Below are 6,063 nucleotides of genomic sequence, written 5' to 3'. Positions count from 1 at the left end.
CCAGCTTATTATGATAATTATCTCAATTGACTGGATTTAAATCTTGGTCTGTGACAATCTTTTATTAGTATTTTGTAGAATAAATATATGATGTTTTTAAGATCAAAATCTTATATTAAAAAAAAATGAATGGGCTTATTATTAAATAGCATTTTTAGAGTTAATGGTGGAAAATATGTCAAATTATAATGACAACTCATAGATGGTATTGTTATCTTAGTATTTACCCAAGTCACCTAAATCATTGCCTGAGGTTTCCTTATATTTTGAAAACTGCTGTACAACTTTCTTGCCTTTTCCAAACTTTTTGTTAGTATATAATTTCATGATTATTATTTTTAAGATGAATAAAACACTCATAGAAGAAAAAAATATTTACTCAGCAAAATATCTCAGCAACTCTCAGTAGAATTTTGAAAAACAACATTGCATTTTCCAAAATAAAGATAAAAATATGCCTTCAATAAGGGCTGCCAATGTTCCCACAAAAGGAATAATTTTCTTCCCAATTTTATCTTCATCTCTTTGGAAGCCTTCTGTTTAGTTACAATTTTAAACACATCTTTCAAAATACCATTGCCAACAAGCTGATATAAATTTAGCATTCATTTAGTTAACCTTTCTTTAATAAGAATTTTATTTGAAGTTCTTTGTTTCTATCCATTCTTGTTCTCTTCATATAAAATGTAAAAGCTTTCAAAAAGTTTTCTTTTGAATGTAGAGAGCTGCATTTCCATTTGTATGAAAGGAACTGAAAATATAGATGACATCAGTTACAATGAAGGTCATACTAAAAGGGTGTTTTAATGTAGGAGTTGGGCCTTGCTGGGAAAACTACACCAATTTGATAGATAAAAGAAGGACATGAGCAGCCCTTCCCTGGGCCCATTGGCAATTGACAACAGCATATTCCTGTCTAAGAGGAGCCCACACAGACTATGTTAATGCAGACAGAGGGGCAAGACACCATAATCAGATGCAGTAGGTGGAAACAAATATGCTTGAAAAGTGTGAATTTATTTAAAACGACAGACAACTCAAGTTACACTTTTTTAGAAAAGTGCATATTTTAAAAAATCATTTCAAGACAAACCAATTACCATATTCTGTGAGGTTTAGAATTCATCATAAAATGAAAATGTGTTAAAAACTGTCAATTACTTTTTCTACTGGTAATATTTTTGAATGATTGCTTTTGGATTCTATCAATTAATTTTTAGTTTTTCTTTTTAATTATTTCAAATAAATAACTTACATGGGAAATATGGGATGGAGAAATTAATCATACCCAAGTATGCAAAGTGTTACAAGCTATAGTGCTGTAAGTTAATGCTGTCAAAGAGGAGAGGTAATTTATAAGTATATATATAATATGTGTATAATGTGAATGCATTAGTTTCTCAATGCTGCTGTAACAAGACACCATAAACTTAAAGGCTTAAAACAGCACAGACTTATTGACTTATAGTTCCAAGTATCAGAAATATAAATTAGAATTTTAACAGTCTCCAATGAAGATGTCATTTGTGTTGTGGTTGGTCTGGGGATCTCAGGAAACTATGGTTTTCCTCTCCCTTTTCAGAGGCTGGTATTTTCATTCCTTGGCTGTAGTTCCATACACTCTGACTTCTACTTCTCTCTTTACTCTATCTCATCACCATCTCTCTACTTTAGATCCTCCTTCTACCTTTTACAAAGATTCTTCTTATTAGGTTAGGTTCGTGTAGATAATAGAGAGTAATCTTCCCAACTTCTCATTTTTTCATTAAATCTTTTCTACAATGAACTTTTTGCTAGGTAAGGTAACATAATCACTGGTTCCAGGGACAAGAACATAGACAACTTCAGTTTGGTGATGTGAGCTTGTCTGCCAAGGTGAACTATGTGATACCACATCAAATACCTAAAAATTACCCTTGCTTTTTAATACTAGAATATCTCATTTTCTCACTTAAAATAGTTCATCATTCCATGAGTACTAGTGTCCACATGTATAGAAAAGTGTATATCACTATTAAAATATTCTTCTAACAAAATTGTAGTGTCAAATATTGTAAGTAAATAAATAAAATACCTTAGTAATATTTTGAGATTGTATGCAGATTTTCAATATTAGACAAATCTTCAGGGATAACTCTATGATGTCCTAAAAAATGTGGTTAATATGAAATCTTTTCTTAGCTTTAAAAAGCCACTTAGGCAAGATTTACGCACTAGTAATACTGTGTACTTCAGTTTCTCTTTCACATACAAACCTACACACGCACACGCGCACACACACACACCCACACACACTTGCACATAAAATTATGTTATAAAATCCTATTTTTTTACTTTATAAATGTGTCACTTTCATAAAAAACATGAAATTATAGTGAAAAATCACATTCATTTAAAGAACATTTTTTAATATTGAATTTGTACTCTCTCATGTTCACATGGATTTGCTTTATTTTTAATGTGTATTTAAAAAAATTATGCCAGTACTATCAGACCTTAAATACTTAAATTTTTGGCCATAATTTTCTACATATATTTAAAAGGAATATGATACTACTATGCACTCAAAAACTAGACAAATCATGCTTAATTAAATTATATTCTATTAATTATTTATATCTCTCATTAATATGAATGTGATGAATATAATTGCACTTTTTTTTCTAAGAATTATTTTATGGATGTAAAATTAGAAATAAATTCTTAAAAATATTTTTTTTAACAGGAGTTAATTGAAATTTATTAGTGGAATAACATAACCTGCCTGAATATATTATAGATAATTAAATAACATAAGAGAATTTATACAGTTATGGAAGATGAAAACTAAAAACATGATATAAGTGCTTGCATTTTAGTTTGTTTTTATTGTTTTCTTATTAGGTTTCTAAAATTACATCATGATGTGTTTGTGATTTTTGAACATATCAAGAAAATATGAGGTTCAGAAATTATATGGAAAAAGAAAATGAAGATTAAATGCATATATATATATATATATATATATATATATATATATATATTTAATTAGTATTGGGCAGTAATTGTCATTGACTTGGCTAAATAGTCTAATTTCAGCTATCATGAAAGAAAAGGTAACTGTGAATAGATGGATATGTTTATTTGCTTAAGTGTAGTACTTATTATGCATATCGAAATACTGTGCTATGCATCTCAAACATGTACAGTTTTTATGGATGAGATTTTTAAAAGGATAGAAATTCAGAGAATAGTTCTCAATATCCCAAATGGCAAATTTTTTATCCGCTGTGTATTTAAATTGGAGTGATGATGTATACAAATTATATAAACTCATGTTCATGGTCATGAATATCTACCATATGTTTACTTAATGCCATCTTTTATTTTGTTCTTTTTTTTTTTGTTGTTGTTGTTGTTGTTTTTGGCACCAGGGTTTGATCCTAGGGACAATTAACTACTGAGTCACATCCCTAGCTCTTTTTATGTATTGACTGGGCCTCCTAAGTTACTGAAGCTGGCTTTGAACTCAGGATTTTTCTGTCTCCTGGGCCACTGGGATCACAGGTATGGGCCACCATGCCTGGCTCATCCTTTATTTTTATGAACTTGCTACATTTTACTTGAGACTGATAGTTTCTGCTGAAAGACTTAATAAAGAAGGGCAGCCCTAAAGCAAATGCTCATGCACACACACAATGATAAATGATCAAAGTGTCAACATGAACAATAGTACTCATCACCACAAATACCACCACAAATACCATATAATATGAATTTACTGATTTTTCATATCTACTCAAACAGAAAAGGCATAGAACACACACAGTTCTCTCAGTTACCCAGAAAATTATCTGTGACTCACAGTGATTGAACAAGCTCTTTCTTCAAAGATCAAGTATTTACTCTCAAACCAAAAATTTTCCAGTATACATTAAAATAATAAACAGAAACAATACAATAGAGACATATAATTTTATAGACTCTCCTGGTAATTAACTTGGAAATAAATGTAGATATTGCACAAAATCCTACTCTTCCCATGTTATCATTAATGCAAATTTCTACAACTATGTGACTTGGTTATAAAAGTGTCCCTCCCTTTATTTATAGAGATAATAGTTGGAACATCCAAGATAAAGTACATTTGAAATATTACTGAGGGGGGGGAACTGTGATATATCTAGAATGAGAAAGAATCTTTAAAGGATAGGTAAACTTAGAGGAAAATCTCTCACCAAGTACACTATTTTGCATAAAAATAGCTTCAATGAAAACAAAATAATTGATAGTTAACCATGTGGCATTTTAAATAAATAAGACAAGCAAAATATTTTTCACAATGTAGAGAAGATTTGACATATATGTCATACACTAACTCTAAAGTAAATGAAAGTGAAATGTTTAACAATGAATGGAACAATTTTAGAATTCGGGTCCCTTATGAAAATTGGCCATACCTCTGTGGAAACAATAATTTTTTTTTTCTTAAAATAAATAATAATTCAAATAACATATGTAAAATTTATTTCATCTTCTTCAGTTTTTACTTTCCATTCTTTATCTTTCCACATCCATGTTTATATTTGTAACATACATCTTCTTTGGCCCTAATTAACTGTTGATTTTCATTATTGTTCAATAGTTGTTATTTAGCTCTATGGTAGAAAATAATGACTACAGTATAAAGTTTTAAAATAGAATATTTAAATCTATGTGAAGTTTTAGTAATGTGTGATACAATAGAAATTGAGTATGCACATGTAAAAAAAAACATGTTATTTTGTCCTTTCAATTGTTTCCAATTTTATTCCTCCTTCAGGCTTCCATAGCAGACATAGCAAACTAACACTCATTTTTTCCCGTTTATATTGTATTTATATTTGGACATGTGTAAGAGAAATCAATAAGGTGATGTATTAGAGTCATTTAGAAAAGAATTTTATATATTTTGATAGTTAAACAAAACAAAAGAACAACAACAGAAAACAGGTTTTGTTGTTCCTACACTTGTCTGTATGAGTTTTCAGATAAAACTGCAATGGGCATCTCGAAATTAGGATTTAAAAATCATAAACAAAATTCTGAAATAACTTCAGAATTAAATTGTGCCAACAATCTGACAGACTATCCATATCTTTTTAAATAAACAAAATAAAACCTTTAGTATTTTATTCTGATATATATATATATATATATATATATATATATATATACACACACATACATATATATTTTAAAAATTTATTTATAATCAGATTATGTGATTGCAGTTACATATTTGTGCGACATATTCCTATGTTGTAATGTATTTTATAAATATATATATCATATATTGTTGCTTCTATATGAACAAAATAAAATCAATTAAATCTGTTAATAGGAGTGAAAACAGTCTTAAAAGTGTTCAATTTGATGGGTAAAAAACCCCACTATCCTCACAATAAGTAGAACAGTCCATTATTTTCAATTATAATGAATACTTGTAAAAAATTTGCTGTAATATGCTCCGTATAACTCTCCATGTTTGATATTCTATCAATGAAATAGAACATGCAATGTCTTGTCTAAAATTATGAGCCTTATTTGTATCTAGATTTTGCTAAATGGATAGAGAAATTCTTGTTGACAGTTCAGTCATTTTTCATTGCACATCATAGATAAGTGAAAGATATAATTGTGAAATTTGTATTTTAAAAAAAATCATGGAATAATCCAATCCAATTTTCATATTTATTATTCTTTTTCAAGGACTGGCCTAGGCATAATCACATGAATACTTTGGAATCAAAAGTAATGTGGAATGTCTGTGCACTATCCTATGTGAGAAATGTTCATTCTGAAAAATGGTAGGAGTTATGAGACATGTAATTCTCCCTGCCCTTCCCCTGCTTTGGGGGAGCTCTCCAACCAGGATATCAACCTTAGATTTATGGTAGCTATTTCAAAATCATGAGAGAAATTCTTAGGAATACATTAATTTTCCAAGGATAGCTTAAAGGCCTACCTCTTGGAAGAGGAATCAGGGACCCTTTCACTACCAACCACTCATTAGGGAATCACAAAACCAGACTCAACTGTTCC

This window comes from Callospermophilus lateralis, unplaced genomic scaffold (genome assembly GCF_048772815.1).
Source record: "Callospermophilus lateralis isolate mCalLat2 unplaced genomic scaffold, mCalLat2.hap1 Scaffold_121, whole genome shotgun sequence".
In the NCBI taxonomy this organism is placed as follows: Eukaryota; Metazoa; Chordata; class Mammalia; order Rodentia; family Sciuridae; genus Callospermophilus; species Callospermophilus lateralis.
This window is presented reverse-complemented; position numbering follows the sequence as displayed.